Below are 16,299 nucleotides of genomic sequence, written 5' to 3'. Positions count from 1 at the left end.
ATAAGAATTAATGAAATTAAATGTTCCAATCAATGGTGGTAGGGGTAGGGCAAGCCCGTCTGGTAAGTACCACCCACTTATCAGTTATTCTACCGCCAAATAACAGTATTCAGTATTGTTGCGTTCCGGGTTGAAGGGCGAGTGAGCCAGACTTCAGTGGAGTCCCCATTTGTCGTCCCTAACAGGGAGACTCAGCTCCGCAGCATACGCGGTTAGAAAAGTTAGACAACTAACTGATATTGATACCGCTCGTTTAGTTTATTTTGGTTATTTTCACAGTATTATGTCATATGGCATATTACTTTGGGGTAACGCTGCAGACATTGAATCTGTCTTTATTTTACAAAAGAGAGCAATTCGGTTTATTTATAATCTTGGAGCTAGAGACTCTCTTCGGGATGTTTTTAACAAAGTAGGAATACTCACTGTTGCGTCGCAATATATTTACAACAATATCATCTATATTCACAGTAACATTGATAACTTTGATAAAATCAGTGATAATCATTGTATATGCACTAGAAGTAAGGATAAGCTTATAACGCCAAGTTTCCGACTCCGCAAAGTCAATAAATCTTTCTTGGGGCAAGGTATCCATTTCTATAATAAAATTCCACAGACATTTTTAACTTTGCCGTCTCGTAAATTCAAATCGTTTGTAAAAAATACATTGGTGAAAAAGGCGTATTATTCGATACAAGATTTTGTAGATGATAAAAAAGCGTGGAATTAAACCTATTGACTTCCAGGCAGGATACATTAATTTAAATAATTATATTAACTAACTTGACTGTATTTTTTTAAATGTTGAAAAAGAGTAACTACTGAGTTTCTTGCCGGTCCTTCTCGGTAGAATCTACTTTCCGAACCGGTGGTAGCTTCACTTAATTGTTAAATGACGATTCAAAAGTGTTTGTAAAAGCCCACTTGAATAAAGTTTATTTTGATTTTGATTTTATGACCACTTGGAATATTGATGCAATATAATTTCCCTAGTAAAACACAATTCCGATTTTCCGAAAATAAAACCAGCTCCATCTCCGGTGGAGGCAAACTATGCCCCATATTTTTGTCAGATGTTTTAATTACAAGCGACATAAATGTAATTAGATTTATTAACTAAAATAAACGATATCTAGAGCATGCTTATTTGACAAGAGTTATGAAATATTTTCTATTGTATTTTTTTCAGATGTTTTTCCTGTACAAATGATTAAGGAAAAAAAAATGTTTAAAGTTCTACTCATGCCAATTAAAACAATTAAGTAGCTCATTAATTTTCTACGACGTGAATTTTAATTAAGAATTAACTTACGACTGTTTGGCGAATTATAGAATAAACTTCCTAAGAAGAAATATAACGAATCGGAATTTAAAAAAAATATAGTATGTCTGTCTCGAGATGGCCCGGTGGTTAGAACGAGTGCATATTAACCGATAATTGCGGGTTCAAACCCAGGCAAGCACCGCTGGTTCATGTGCTTAATTTGTCTTTATAATTCATCTCGTGCTCACATCGTGAGGAAACCTGCATGTGACAAATTTCATAGAAATTCTGCCACATGTGTATTCCACCAACCCGCATTGGGCAACCCGCATCCTCAAAGGGAGAGGAGGTCTATAGCCCATCAGAGGGAATTTACAGGCTGTTGTTGTTATATATATATATATAACAACAAATCCGACGCGTAATTTAAAGATCTAACCATACATCGGGATAGACAGCGGTAAGCGACTTTGTTTTTACACCGTGTAATGATTACTTACGATGATGATAATAAAACTATCCAAAACTCAATACCTAATCGTATCTCTCTTACAAATTTCGATTTCTTAGACATTTTCTGCCTCGCACAACCACTTTGTGGAACCAGCTTTCGCCGGCGGTATGATACGATATGGGAACCTTCAAGAAAAGAGCGTACTCCTTTCTTAAAGGCCGGCAACGCACCTGCAAGCCCCCTGGTGTTGCAGATGTCCATGGGCGGGGGTAGTCACTTTCCATCAGGTGAGCCTCCTGCTCGTTTGCCAACTATGTCATAAAAAAAAAATCATAAAAACGATTAATAAAAAATCGAAACATCAAGATAGCTTCAACGTTAAATAGATCAGGCTATAAAAACACGACGGACCTCAGACTCGTTTTTCCTAAAAACGTAACAGATTCTAAATACATTAAGCAACGCCGGGCGCCGTCGGTAAATTGATTATCTTGCGTCGGAGTTTGCGTTTTTCTGTTTTAATTTAAAAAACAGCGTTTTAAAACTGTTTTTTAACTGCGCTTTAAACTTGTTATGTTGCCAGTGTAAAAACTTCTTCGTTTACTGCGTCGCCATATTTTTAAAAATAATTAAAAAAAAAAAATACAAAATATACTTTATTCAAGCAGACTCTTAAAAATATTTTTGTAAATGTAACGTTACCACCGATTCGGAAAGAGGATTCTATGGAGAAGAACCGGCAAGAAATTTTTATGTTATTAGTTGGCGGACGAGCATATGGGCCACCTGATGGTAAATGGTTATCACCGCCCATAGACAATGGCGCTGTAAGAAACATTAACCATTGCTTTCATCGCCAAAGCGACACCAACTTTGGGAACGACCATATTATGTTTCTTGTGCCTGTAGTTACACTGGCTCACTCACCCTTCAAACTGGAACACAACAATACCAAGTACTGTTGTTTGGCGGTAGAATATCTGATGTGTGGTACCTATCCAGACGGGCTTGCACAAAGCCCTACCACCAAGTCAAATTATTATTCTCCATAATTTTAATTACAGAGTATGTAAGAAAAGTACAATTTTATGTAAGTAAACTTCTCAATGAAGTGTTTTTGAATCGTCAATATTTAAATACTACCTACCACTACTACTACTACTCTTGCAGTTTAATTGACCTTTTGTTTAACTCATATCTTTGGATGAATTAAATTTTTTTTTAATATTCACTACCGATCCGCCCCGGCTTGCACAGGTGAAATACTGACCTATATTCATATTAATTATAAGCGTCCGCTCTTTCACAACACTTGGATCGAATTTAATGAAATTTGGCATGAATCAAATTTGAACACCAAGATAGGAAATAGGCTACTTTTCTTACTGAATACATGCACTGAATAAACTACAGCATATGTTTATTTACGACATCACATTAGAAACTTCCAAAATTATCAGTGTTTCTTTACTATACTGTCAATGTAATAACATACAAAAATCATCCTTTAGAATCACTCTATTTAAAAAAAACCGCACTAAAATCCGTTGCGTAATTATAAAGATCTAAGCATACATAGGGACAGACAGCGGAAGGGACTTTTTTTTTACTGTCATGATTATTTAAAAAACAAAACAGCTCAAGGTCAGATGATTTTTATGATTGATTATTATTTATTTTTATATTAACAGCTCGTGTTGATACATTTTATGCGTTACTAGGATCACGATACAACGTAACTGGCACTTGTGGTGTTAAGATGTTATCCGAGCGCGTACTATTAAATTTTTCAAGACATAAAGTTTTACACCTACAGTAATGTCATCGTAACGATTACAGACATTCTCAATGTTACAGAAACACAGTGAGGACTGTGTTACATATTTATAAGCGCTTTTACTCAATACACGGCCTGTAAATTTCCCACTGCTGGGCTAAGGCCTCCTCTCCCTTTGAGGAGAAAATTTGGAATATATTCAACCACGCTCTTTCAATGCGGGTTGGTGGAATACACGTGTGGCATAATTTCTATGAAATTAGACACATGCAGTTTTCCTCACGATGTTTTAATTCACGAGGTACGAGATGAATTATAAACAACATGAATATTCAGTGGTGCTTGCCTCGGTTTGAACCCGCAATCATCGGTTAAGATACATGAGTTCTAACAACTGGACCATCTCAGTTATTCAACTACCAATTAAGCCATGTAAAGTTATAGTATTAACAGTTACTAATTCAGGCTACACGAATACATTTGTGTTTCAAAGGGAATTTGTCGAGGTATTGTATGGATTAATCCCGGCCGTAGAATTTCATCAAATCCATTCGATATTACATCCTCGATATCTCGATGTCCGTAAATTAACAGCGCGATTTTTAACGGATTTTCTGCCTTGCACATCCAGTCTGGCTATCAGCTTTCCCCGGTGTTTTTCCGATACGACTTGGCCTCCTTAGTAGCGTAAGTAAAGAGCGTACTCATTGCTATAAGACGAGTAACGTTACCGGCTACCGCGAGTCAGATTTTATCCTACTAATATTATAAATACGAAAGTTTGTGAGGATAGATGTATGTTTATTAGTCTTTCATGACTAAACTACTGGACGGATTTGGATGAAATTTTACAGTAATATAGGTTATACATCAGAATAACACATGGAGTACAATTTTTAATGATTTTATGTAATTTGGTCATAATGTAACGATACATATAAAGTACCCGTGTGAAGCCGAGGCGAGTCGCTAGTTACATACAAAAAAATTTAAGCTTACGTCAACGTTTACGTTGCAAAATAATCCAGTTAAGTAAATAAAAAACTGTTTATTTCAGTTTATAAATATATTCGTTTTCACAGAAATTAAGATATATTGTATATGTTTTATTTCATATATAACGTCAAGGAAAAAGATTTACAAAGGCCACGTGTGTTGTCAGAATTTTCGGGACAGCGCCGATCATCGTATCAAATACTTTATAAAAAACGTCTCCTGTAGTCCAGATATGGGACATTTATGTGCTTAAGATCACGAATTTGAAAGTGAGTTTGCTAGTTTATCCTCCTTTCATCCTAGAACGGAATAGAGATTTATTTATTGAATGACAAAGGTTAAAATTACTTTTTATAGTGGTTTTAAGTGTAATATAAGCCTGTGATATTACAATTAAAAAGTGCTTGAAAAATACTACTTTTTTAATACAATACTAAGCTACTATCAAATTCTACCGCCAAATTGTAATACCATGTAGCGGTAGAATTCATGAGTCCTAAAGACCTAAAAGAAAGAATGAGTAAGAATCATTTGGTCTTCTCATATATAAGTTCTTTTCCGAACCATGCAATTTTTGAATGAAGTATTTGAAATTGGAATATTAGTTCATATCATCAGAAAAAAAGGCAAATAAAATAAAAATGATATATTCGAATATGTTGTATAAGCTTTTCTAGGTATCCTCTAAAGCATATCAAAGAGATTTTTCATTTCATTTTTGAATGTATATAATGACTGAAATACATTAAAACGACTTTAATTGCACACATCAAGATTTAGATATTGTCCTATAAATGATCCTGAACCGCCGTATATGGGATAGGCAGTATAGCAAAAAAATCTCTTACATTATACTTTTCGGTCAAAATAACTCATATTAACATTTGGTTTAGTGCCAGAAAGCAAATCTCAAAATCTGCACCTGACAGCGCGGTGGCCGAGTTAATAAATTGTGTTATTTTTGAAATATCGTTGGCGAAATAGCTTGTTTTGCTTACTCGTTTAAAATAATTAGTGATCCATATTACTATGCTTGTAATTCTTTCATAAATGTGTAGTCAACGAAGGTTCAATTCTATCAGTAATTAATAAGCGGAATGTCTATAAATCAAAATCAATATATACTTATTTCGAGTATACTTTAGCAAGTATTTTTGAATCGTTAAAGCTAATTATTATTAGTTCAATATGAAGTTGTTTTTTAAATCTATCCATTTATTTTAGGTTTCCAGCTATTCAAAATCAGAAATCAGGTTCTTTGATTCGCCGAGATGACCCAGTGGTTAGAACGCGTGCATCTTAACCGGTGATTGCGGATTCAAACCAAGGCAAGCATCACTGAATAATTATGTTTAATTTGTGTTTATAAACATATGAATTATAATTCATCTCGTGCTCAGCGGTTAATGGAAACATCGTGAAGAAATTTCATCGAATTTCAGCCACATGTGTATTCCACCAAACCAATATGTTCCAAACCTCCTCAAAGAAAGAGGAGGCTTTACTCAGCAGTGGGAAATTTACAGGCTGTTAATGTATGTATGTTCAATGAATTAGAATATAGGAATTTATTTCAACGGCGAAAATGATTTAAAATCCCGATCCCTATTATCGTTTGATACCAATTTGTATGCGGTGTCACAATGGACGTCAAAATAATGAGTGTCGGTAGCACGTGTAACATGAAATATATATTTATAAGTATTGCTATGCGGTGAGTCTCATTACATTCGTATTTATGTTTGATATTAGATATTAATAATGTAGAAAATGTTTTGAAGACATGGGACAACATCACATACATTACTCCGATCCCAATGTAAGTAGCTAAAGCATTTGTGTTATGGAAAATCAGAAGTAACGACGGTACCACAAATACAGACCCAAAACAACATAGAAAAGTAATGAATTTTCTACATCGACTCGGAAGGGAATCGAACCCAGGACCTCGGAGTGGCGTACCCATGAAAACCGGTGTACACACTGCTCGACCACGGAGGTCGTCACAGAATATTTGTTATTGATAATTTATTAAATGATAATAGGCAATGTGACTGGTTTTTACAATACATTTAATATTATTTAGTAGAAGTTAAGGAACCCAGTAAAATTTGTGATTTTTATTTCTAGTACATATTTGTCGAAAAATATCATATTAAAAATTCCATATTTAAATAGCCCGCAAAAACGCTACTTGGACAATATGGCGCTGCAATGGGGTCGGTGACGTCACTTCCCTGTATTTTAATCTTTAGTACGTATAGTAGAAAAGCAAAGTTTACAAGAAAGTGACTTCAACATAAGCCCGGCCAATCAGTAGCGTTTTGTGTCACGTGACAACCGTTTGAAAAAATGCATTTTTATTTAAGGATTTTTGAATAAATTAAGTATTATTTTCAACTTTCGTTAGTAAATAATCATTTTTAAACTCATAATATACACTGATTACAAATTCACAATTTATTTTCCGCATTGTCAAATAGCCTATTAAGGAATGTGCAATAGCATTAGATGCAACAGGCATTGCAAACTTGGACTTTGTCCAAAGAACAAAATCTAAATCTAAATATACTTTATTCAAGTAGGCTTTTAAGGGCATACTATGACTAGCGACCCGCCCCTGCTTCGGTTGTAATGCTGATACTAAATATACTGCAGAGTGTTTTGCAATGTTCACATTTTGTCAGCTATTCTCTACTACATTGTGCATGTATTATGCATATAAACCTCTTGAATCACTCTATCGTTTAAAAAAAACCACATCAAAATCCGTTGTGCTGGTTTTAAAGATTTAAGCATACAAAGGGACATAGAGACAGAGAAAGCGACTTTGTTTTATACTATGTAGTGATAAAATATATTTGGATTTTATGTAAGGAAATATTGTTGCAAATTATTTGTATCATGCATTACAAACAAAGTATTTTTGAATCAATATTTAAATTATACTAAAGCAAAATGAAACTTCAAGAAATTCGTACATTTATTTTTTCCAAACAGATTCGATAGCCTTGTGATGAATTTCAGACTTTTTTTCAATCAAATAATTATTATAATAAAATTTATTGATTAATTTAGTCTTACTTAATTGTTTATTTTTCCTGTATCTTTTCATATCAACCATTGCCTTAAAAAATTTCACTGCGCCGTATGCAAGTGGAAAGCAGGAGTTATTTTTATTTATTTTATTAATAGTATATCATCTTTATATATCATCTTTAAGCTGAGATGGTCCAGTGGTTAGAACGGATGCATCTTAACCGATGATTGCGGGTTCAAACCCAGACAAGCACCACTAACCATATGTGCTGAATTTGGGATTATAATTCATCTTGTGCTCGGAGGTGAAGGAAAACATCGTGAGGAAACCTGCATGTGTGTAATTTCATCGAAATTCTGCCATACGTGCATTCCACCAACTCGCATTGGAACAGCGTGGTGGAATATGTTCCAAACCCTCTCCTTAATGGAAAAAGAGGCTTTAGCCCAGCGGTGGGAAATATACAGGCTGTTACTTTCCTTTTCCTTTCCTATATCATCTTTTATATAATATATTTGTACATTATGTTTAATATATTGCGAAGCAGAATATTTTTTTTACTAATATTGTAATTAAAATATTAGTATACATAAAATAATGTTTATTGGGACTAACATTTAGTAAATATCTGGAAGTTGACACCGTTTATAATAATACTAGAAACAAATATAAACTGGGTACCTTTATTATAGCACGACACAACTTAGATGTAGCATCGGCAAAATTCGTAAAACCGATCACATCCGAATTAAGTACGTTATCCCAAATTATCAATATTTATTTCTTATGTGAATATGATATTTACCCAAACGTAATAACTTGTAATATCATATGACCTAATATATTCGTCAATTTGACTCGTCGATTTGCTTTCTCGGGTTGAACTGACGCGAGAATCTATAGATGAATAGCGTCGAATGGCGCGATAGGGAGCTATTTCTATTGGTTGTATACCGGTTGGCGATGCTACATGTAAGTTGTGTCGTTCTATACCCGACTGCATGTCTTTAAAAGTTTTATGTGAGAATTTTATGATACAACATCCTAGAACACTATTAAAATCCTTCATTTGTGAAATTACTATAGTTTTGTATATAATGCGACTTTACATAGCTTAGCAAATTTGACGACCTCGGTGGTCGATTAGTGTGAACACCGGTTGTTTGCATGTTGTCTTGGGTCTGGCTGCTTATGATACTTATTGTGGTGTTCGTTACTTCTGTTTTTTGATAACACAAGTGTTTCAGCTGCTTACATTGGGATCAGAGTAATGTTTGTGATGTTGTACAATATTTATTTATTTATATTTAATGCAACAATATTAATGTTTAGGCATACACTAGCATTCAGTTTTTGTTGTTTTTTTTGGGTAATCATCATCCGGTCCTTATCCCAATTTACTTGGGGTCGGCGCAGCATCTTCCATACTTCCCTGACGTAATGTCACAAGTAATATTCTTTCCAGCCATATCGTCTTTCACACAATCCATCCATCGTTTCTAGGTATTAGTGATTGATATACATTTAAAATTAACTTCAACTTTACAAAGGTTACTTTAGTATATATAATATTGGCTCTTAACCGCGACCTTGCTCGTGTAGAAAATATCGATATATTTACAAATTAACTTAAAATATGACATTGATGTAAGACCTCTTTGTTTGCAACACTTTTTCCGTTTAAAAAGTAGCCTATGTCCTTTCTCAGGCTCAAGACTATTTGTGTACCAAATTTCATTTAACGGTACAGTATTTTTGGTGTGAAAGCGAGACAGATAGACAGTCAGAGTACTATCGCATTTATAATATTAGTACGGATTAGTATTAATATTCCAAAACGGACACGTGCATTCCACCAACCCGCATTTGAACAGCGTGGTGGAATATGTTCCAAGCCCTCTCCTTAATGGGAGAGGAGGCCATTAGCCCAGCAGTGGGAAATTTACAGGCTGTTACTTTTTTTTATTCCAAAACGGTAGATCCATACTAGCAGTCTGTTAAACGCTTCAATATATCGTAAAGTATAAAACTATTAAAAGGATTTTAAAAAGGAACGCAACGCGAATATTCTAATCGGCTAACGAAGGCTTAGCCGATGTTTATATTTTCTAGTATAATCTTTAACGAGAAAAAACAGGGTATTCCGGATTACAGACGTCTACTATTTTTTTTAAGTTTCATAATAAAACAAAGATATTGTTGTAAACAGGATTGTATCTGATATTAAAATTTGTAGTAAATATTTTTTTATTACGAGCAAAGATTGTAAGTGTTTGCTACGTGGGTTGTATTCTGAGATCCAGTATGAGATATGTATACCTTCGTCTGTTAATGATAACCAAGATCATATCATTACATAGTATTTTTTCTTTTCTTCTTTGGTATAGATTGGCGGACGAGCATATGGGCCACCTGATAGTAAGTAGTCACTATCACCTATAGACAATGAAGCTGTAAGAAATATTAACTATTCCTTACATCGTCAATGTGCCAACCCTGGTAACTAAAATGTTATATCCCTTGTGCCTGTAATCACACTGGCTCACTCACCCTTCAAACTGAAACACAACAATACTGAGTACTGGTATTTGGCGGTAGAATAACTGATGAGTGGGTGGTACCTACCCAGACGGGCTTGCACAAAGCCCTACCACCAAGTATAAAACAAAGTCGTCTATTTATGCTTTTGAAATTACGCAACGGATTTTGAAGTGACTTTTTTAATAAATAGATTGATTAAATGGAATATTCGTGTGTATAATACATTTATAATATAGTATAGAAACACCGATAATTTTAGAGGTTTCTGAAGTGATGTCGTAAGCAAATAATGTTTTTGCTCTTACAATATAATATTTCGTATCAACATTTCACTGTGCGAAGCCGGGGCGGGTTGCCAGTCTCTTTATAATACCTAATATTATTGTATATGTATTTATTAAACTGTAATACACTCTTTGCGCTATAACTTTAGTTTGAATATTAAAATAGATGTTTTTTTTGTTCCTTTTTTTCTACGTGGAATGAATTTTAATTATTTTAGTCAACATAATTTTTATGAAAACCCAAGAAAAGAACAACACGCCTTCATTGTGGGGAAACCGCTTTTGTTTCTAAGAGTGCTAGCAAATATAAAAAAAAAAGTTAAGTTAGAAACACACCGGTACCTTAATAAAGTCGCCTTTCTTAGTGTGATGTTGATATAATGATTATATTTGACACCTTATGGTAAAGAGTCACAATCTTAGTTAGGCTCTGTAAGAAGTTTTATTTTATTTAAATTTGGAAAACATACGTTACATACAATATCACATCCAAAATAAAAAAAATATATTACATTTAAAAATTATCATGGCAAATGTTCTACTACTTACAGTAAAATATAAATTAACATAAGGATAATACTTAAATTTAAGAAATATAATTTTAATTATTATATTATAAATAATGATTAATAAAACCTATAAGATAAATTAACTATATGATTCGAATGGATCACAAATAAAATTCTTTATTTTTCGATTTAATTGAGGGCGACTATCGTGACATACTCGTATGTCTAAATCTTTTACTTCAAAACTAAATAAATAATAACCATTCCTTGCTATAAATAAATTTAAGTTTATTAACATAAGAATTAACAACATTAAATGCATAAATATATACAAATATGAACTAAAGCTAGTTACTGTATAAATCTTGAACGCGTGGAATGGTGGCAAGAATGCTAGCAGCATTTCCCCGTTGAATCGCAATTCCGATCCTCTGGGCAAAAAACGAACCATCCTGTCACCAGTGGAGGCAATGAGACGAAGTGTTTCCTTATTACTCCAATGCCCTAACAACCTTAGGAGTTACGATGTGATGTCCCTTATGCCTGCAGTTACACTAGCCCACCCCTCCAACCGGAACACAATAATACTAAGTACATATATGATGAGTGGTGGTAGCTATCCAGACAGACTAATACAAAGCCCTACAACCAAGAGATCAAATAAAATCAAATCAAATCAATTTTTATTCAAGTATACTTCGAAATGAAGCGTTTTTGATTCGTCGGCAATGATTTTCTATATAGTAAACAGATATGTCATTAACGCGCAAAAAGTGAAGACTAGAAAACGTCCTAATTGGGACGTTTGCCTTTAGTCGTTTTCATCATAATTATGCCAGTAATACGTTATAATACAACATGATTATGTAGTAATACGTTTTGCGTAATTAAAACATCTAGTTATCCCTTTTACTTATTGTTTTTATTAAGCTATCCTTTTTACTTGTAACGAAATGTAAAATAAACGGTCCCCGGCGCGGCACACTTTTTTCTGTTGTTTAGTATGGATATAACATATCTGTTTATTAGAATATCATTGTTCGTCGGTAATTAAATACTACCACTCTAGCGAGAAGAAACGGCAAGGAACTCGCATAGTTACTCTTTTGAAATAAACACATTTAAAATGCTGTTCTTTACAGCAATTATTGTCCTGTAATGGAACCTGAACCTAAATCCAGGCGTTTTTTTAAAGTACTGAAAGGATTTATTGACTTCAAAATATACACATTTGTTTCCATCTTATATATTTCTCGTTTCTTGATTATGTTAACATCGTTGAAGAAGAAATGAGAAACGTATTTATTTGTTGAATTTTTAAAAGTAAATCTAATTTCTAAAAACAATTATGTAATTAGCGAATCGATTCAATATTTATTTAAGTATTCAACTAATATATACTACAACTACTACTACTACTATTAGAAGATTGCTTTCATTTTATTTTAAAGTTGTATATGAAGATACTTATTGTACCTGTGTAAACTCAGGAGAGGTAGCTTGTATAAAACAAATAATAAATACTTATAGATTCTATATGAAAATATATGTCAGTTTTTCAAGATGTAATCTACATTTTCTTGTTTTAAAAATCAATTGTTCTTTGTATTTAAAAATAGGCGTGATATTGTCAAATACCGCTGAATATTCATCTCCTTAATTTGTGTTTTAATTCACCTCGTGCACAGCGGTGAAGGAAAACCTCGTGAGGAAACCTGCATGTGCCTAATTTCATCGAAATTCTGCCGCACATGTGCAGAATTGACAAATGCATGCAATATCTTTTTCTTCTTAATTTCTTCACCAACCCGCATTGGAACAGCGTGGTGGAATATATTCCAAACCTTATCCTCGAAAGGGAGAGGAGGTCTTAGTCCAACAGTGGGAAATTTACAGGTTGTTATAGTTGTGATATTGTAATATAACATTATTTAAAAGAATCGTATATTATTATGATTTATTGTTATGGAAGAAATACGCACAAATGTTCGCGTAATAGAAAACATATAAATATTCATTAATAACGTCAGTTTTCTGATATAATATACTAAAAAAGGAGAATATATTAAAATCATAGTAAACAAATGTAAGAGCACTCGTGTTGGAATCTCAAAGGTTTCACGCTACAGAGCGGTGATAAATAGTGCCTCTTTGTGACGTGTCATTCCCCGGGGTGACGCGTGCGATCATACAGTGGGTTCTAATGGAAAACTTTTAATATACTACCCAGAATTGCTCGAGTAACTATTCTCTTGATATTGCGCTGCAACCTATAATGTATTTATATGTTGTTGCTTTCATATTTATTATTACTTGTCATTTCGGTGTTCGTGGAAATGACGATGTGAAAAGGTTATTCACCTTTAAAACAAACAAAATAAATACCTGTGTATATATATACTACTACTACTAAAAAGTAACAGCCTGTAAATTTCCCACTGCTGGGATAAGGCCTCCTTTTCCATTAAGGAGAGGGTTTAGAACATATTCTGCCACGCTGTTCCAATCCGGGTTGGTGGAATGCATATGTGGCAGAATTTCAATGGAATTAGACACATGCAAATAACATAAACACAAATTAAGCACATATATATAGTGGTGCTTGCCTGGGTTTGAACCCGCAATCATCGGTTAAGATGCACGCGTTCTAACCACTGGGCCAACTCAGCTCTTGATATTATCTAAAATATATGTATTTATGATTCATAAATGGTCTATAATGGTTTATTATATGTAAAATATGTATGTATGTGTATTTCTTATTCTTGTCTACAATAATGGTGACGTTCAAAATGCCCACCAGCTGTTCGAAAATTATAACTTTAAGGGCGTCATATATATTTGATAAATCGTGCTCAATATATCGAATGTCTCATCTTATACATTAGAGAACAGCATGATTATATGATATGTTGGTACCAGATACCATCAATGTCTACTAGTAACGGGTCGTGATAGCCCAGGGTTAGAGGTGAATCGATGATATTCAATTCAAACTCGGCACAAGCACCATTGAGTTCATGTGATTAAATTATGTTTACAATTCATATCGTGCTCAGCTGTGAAGTGAAAAATCGTAAGGAAAGAGAATCTGCTGCGTATACGTCAACCTTCATTGTTTCAGGATGGATTAAGATCGAAATCTCCTTAAAAGGGAAATTATTTGTTTGCCCAGTAGTGGGACGTTAATAGTAGATCTGTCATAGAAATTTCATCATACCTAATTTTCTGTCTTAAACATTCTTCCCGCTTATGAATATGATAATCAAACGTTAAGAAATTCTTTATTAGAAGCGTCTTTCCTTTTTATATGATATCATTTTATTTTATCTGTATAGACAGTACTTTAAATGATAATAACCCCTACCGTGTCCGTCGCGTCCCGTCGCAATAGAAAATAAATGGCGTAGAAAAAATATTCATACTATGAAAGCATACACGTGAAAAACTTAGTTGTTACGGTACGTACCATAATGTAGATACTATCTTAAATATCGTATGGTTTTACGAGATAGAGGGTATTTTGGGAAGTTTCCCAGTTTGTGAATAGAGTGGGTCAGGATAGATAGATAGATAGGTTCGGTGAGACTGTTTGGGTCAAGTTTATGCACAAATTTGCATTGGTAGAAAGTGTTTTTGGTTGAAAAATTCTCTTTTATCAGCTCGACCAGGATATTAGAATATGTGGCTGTATTATGTATAGATATATACTATGGCTATGTAGTAGTTAGTTTGGTTTATCTTCAAACATTTTTGTAGTCGTTTAACAATTGGCCGTAATAGTAATAAATTTGCAAATTACCCCTATTTAATTATTGCGGAATTTTTGTCCCCGAACTGACTTTTATCAGATTTTATTGACATAAGCAAAATAGAATACAATAGGAAGTGTAAAGCATATTTTTGCAAAATTTCAGGACGTTGTCCTAATTCGATATTACATCACGTTAAACAATAATATATTTAAAATATGTCTATCTATGTTGTATAGGATATATCCCAAGCAGCAATTATTGTGAGCTCACTCAGACTACAATGCAACAAATCCACCCTGTCTCCTATTATATTGAGAGTACGTAACAATATTGAGACTAAAATATTTATATTTATTTACGTGTTCTGTACGTGCAAAACGCGCTGCATTTATCTGCACAATAATAAATCACTTCTATAAACGCGAGAGACACCTCGGACAACAACTAGTATATTATGTCTACACCGTTTAAGAAAGTGAACTAACGACGAGTCTAAGCAGCTTGTCAAACATTGCACATATTTAATGAGGGTGAAGTCGATCGGGTTACCCAAAGGGTTCGATTAATCTCAACACGTAATGATCTTAGTATATTTTAGGTATTACTTTGATATTTGAAAGCTAAACATCCAAGGTGTGATCATCAAAGACAATAACTGCTCACAGGTTACTGGTAACCTATGACAACGGGTTCAAACCCTGGTTCAGGCTTACACGTCACTAATTTTTGTTCGTAATTTAAAGGCAAATCTTCGTAAGTGGCCTATTTTATTTTTCTTTGGGAAAATGCATTATGCATGAAATGTACCTAATTGATGGAAGGCGACTACATTCCGAGGAGTATGTGGGACTCGTCGTATCCAGGATGACCAGTACACCGGTTAACCCACAACGGAGACCATCGCTTTCGCATGCTCGCCTGCCGTCGGCCTGCCTATATGGGCCTCAAATTCCTAGGAGGGAGTAGTCCCATGTATTATTGGATGAAAATCTCCCCACGTATTTGAGCAGAAGTGCGAAATTTAGAGGATGTTTTTTTAAAAAAAACGTGATAATGTTTGACGTGAAAAGAAATTTCGATCGTTCGATTTAAATCGACTTGATCGCCGATTTTGATGTGTTGGTGGGTAGGTCATGACGAAGCAGTGTGCAGTATGAAATTATACACGGAGGTTTAGTTCACTAGCCTCCCGTTACGACTTCGCACGGGTGGATGTTTTATGTGTATATTTTTGTTGCTCTTATCCAACATGTTTTACAATTGTCGTTTTATTTCAATGTTTTTATACAAACACCTTAATAAATGATGTACCTAAACTTTTCTTATAAATCCCTCTCTCTACGAGTGAAAGTCGCATGATAATCTGTTCAGTAGTTTTGGAGAGTATCGCGAACATATAAACAAACGGACGCAACCGGGTTACTTTGTTTTATAATATACATATATTCAAGAACAAACATTGATTTTTAAATTCTTATAAACCTTCGAAAAAGCGGACGCTGCTACACAAATTATTTATTAAACTACGGCCACACGTATGCGATCGCTGAGATAAATATTCCACAACATTCTCAGAAATTTACCCCAATGCAACATTTACTTTACAAATTCGACTTCACTTTGCTTAAACCGTCTTCTCGCTCTCCCCTCTCTTATCAGCTATATGGAGGAATAGC

Source organism: Vanessa cardui, chromosome 19 (genome assembly GCF_905220365.1).
Source record: "Vanessa cardui chromosome 19, ilVanCard2.1, whole genome shotgun sequence".
Taxonomy (NCBI): Eukaryota; Metazoa; Arthropoda; class Insecta; order Lepidoptera; family Nymphalidae; genus Vanessa; species Vanessa cardui.
This window is presented reverse-complemented; position numbering follows the sequence as displayed.